This window comes from Penaeus vannamei, chromosome 3 (assembly GCF_042767895.1).
Source record: "Penaeus vannamei isolate JL-2024 chromosome 3, ASM4276789v1, whole genome shotgun sequence".
Lineage (NCBI taxonomy): Eukaryota > Metazoa > Arthropoda > Malacostraca > Decapoda > Penaeidae > Penaeus > Penaeus vannamei.
This window is the reverse complement of record NC_091551.1, coordinates 3847710-3850209: the sequence shown is the minus strand read 5'-3', so window position 1 is coordinate 3850209 and position 2500 is coordinate 3847710. Positions and strand designations below refer to the sequence as shown.

At 38.4% G+C, this 2500-nt stretch overlaps 1 protein-coding gene across 8 annotated transcripts in view; it reads left to right on the top strand.

Annotated features, from left to right (window-relative positions):
- Timp (Tissue inhibitor of metalloproteases) overlaps nt 1–2500 on the top strand; it is a 227439-nt gene that overhangs the window by 41224 nt on the left and 183715 nt on the right. The gene's annotated exons all lie outside the window — the stretch shown is intronic.

The following is a 2500-nucleotide window of genomic DNA, read 5'->3' as shown; positions in this document are numbered from 1 at the left end:
TGGTCTTGTTTTCGATCTCTGTTTTTGTCATTTTCTTCTCTCTTCTCGTCTTTTGTCTGTCTGTCTGTCTCCCTCCCTTCAAATTTTCCATTTTGCCTTTTTCTCTCCCTCCCTGTATCTCTCTCTCCCTCTTTCTCCCCTTTCTTCCACCCTCTCTCCCTCCTTCCTTCCTTTCTTCCTTCCCCCTCTCACTCTCCCATTTCCTTACCCCTCCCCCTCTCTATTCCCCTTTTCTCCCATTCTCTCTGTTTATCTATCTTCTATCTCACCCAACCCAAAAATAATCAACCATTTATTCATCTATTATTATTATTATTATTATTTTTATTATCATTTTTATTATTATCATTATTAGCATCATCATCATCATCATCATCATCATCATCGTCATCATCATCATCATCGTCATCATTATCTATTTCATTTTTTTCATTTCTTATTTATTTCCTTAACCCTCTCACCTTCTTGTTCCTGTCCAGCCTCCTCTCCTCGCCCGCCCACACGCCCGTTGCTACGTCGAGGAATGAAACACTTCAGATCTGTTTACAAGGAGCAAGCTGAGATTTTTTTCTCCTCGTTTCCTCTCCCTTCTTCTCTTCTTATCTCTATCTTCTTCATCTTCTTTTCTCATTCCCTCCACCTCCGCTTCTTTCTTCTTCTTCACTTCTGTTGTTTTTTCTTGTTTTTCTTTTCTTTTTCTTTTTTTTTTGTTCTTTTTGTTATCTCTTTCTCCCACTCCCCCCCCCTCTTTCTCAATCTCTTCTACTTCTTAATTCTCGTTGTCTCTCTCTCAGACAGACAGAGATAGATAGATAGATAGAGAGAAAGAGAGAAAAATTAAGAAATTAAGAAATTAAGAAAGAGAGAGAGAGAGTGAGAGAGAGAGAGGAGAGAGAGAAGAGAGAGAAGAGAGAGAAGAGAGAGAAGAGAGAGAAGAGAGAGAAGAGAGAGAAGAGAGAGAAGAGAGAGAGAGAGAGAGAGAGAGAGAGAGAGAGAGAAAGAGACAGAGAGAGAGAGAAAGAGAGAGAGAAAGAAATAAAAGAGAGAGAGAGAGGAAGAAAGAAAGATAGAGAGAGAGAGAAAGAGAGACTTGGCTTGCTGTGTGCTGGACTCAACACTTCATATCTGTTTACAAGAAGCAGGCAAGGACGGAGAGAAGGGAGGAAACTAGAGAGAGAGAGAGAGAGAGAGAGAGAGAGAGAGAGAGAGAGAGAGAGAGAGAGAGAGAGAGAGAGAGAGAGAGAGAGAGAGAGAGAGAGAGAGAGAGACAGACAGACAGACAGACAGACAGAGAAAGAGAGACAGACAGACAGACAGAGAAAGAGAAAGAGAGAGACAGACAGACAGACAGACAGACAGACAAAGAAAAAAAATCAAAGCAGGCACAACCAAACCACTCACAAACAGACAAACGAAAAGACAAGCATATAGCAATCAGCAATTCGACGACATGAAGGCTTGGGGCTGATAAACACCTGACTGACAGACTAACGGAGTCGGAGTCAACACACGGGACCAGAAATAACAGCCACGCACATTTAGTTACAGACAGACAAAACAGACGTGAGGCAACGGATTAACAATTGCCAAACCGATAAAAAAACACGAATAATGAAAAATAACCCATGTTTGACATACGGTTGTTGGTAAATAGTAACAGAGCATAATAACAGTAACACGTAACGGTTGGTAATAAGTAGTAACGAAAGCTAACAGTTGGTACCCCTGATTTTCGACAAGCGTTGACGATCAAACAAATAAACAAGCAATTAGGAAAGTTATAAGCGAAACTAAAGGCAAATATTAAACAAAAACGAAAATGATAAAAGAGGGCTAGTAACAGAGGATAATAACAGTAACACGTAACGGTTGGTAATAAGTAGTAACGAAAGCTAACAGTTGGTACCCCTGATTTTAGCATGACAAGTCGGACAAACGTTGACGATCAAACAAATAAACAAGCAATTAGGATAGTTATAAGCGAAACTAAAGGCAAATATTAAACAAAAACGAAAATGATAAATGAGGGTTTAGCTAAAAGGCAATAATAGCAAGCAAACGAAAAAGGAAAGAGTAAACTAACGATTGAAAAAAATATAAAAATAAGACGAATCAGGTAAGCAGTCTGAATACCACGACGAAACGAAGCAATCGAAGAGTAAAATTAAGGAAGCAAGTAAGCTAAACAAACAAGATAAATGAAATGCTAAAAGAACAAAATAAATCAAGAAATGTAACAACAACAACAACAAAAATCCAGGCACATTAAAAGCAAGAAAGCAAAAAAATGCAAAAAACAAAACAAAAGAAAAACAAAGAAAAAAATAAATAAAAAATAAGATAAGTCAAATCACCAAAACATTTTCAAAAAAGAAACAGAGGCAAGATAAGCAAGCTCAAGCAAATCCAACCAATCAAAACAAGCAAAGGAAAAAAGAATCAAGCACCAAGCTGGGAAACACATGTCCGTGGGTGTGTCTGTAGCCGTGTGAGTGTATGT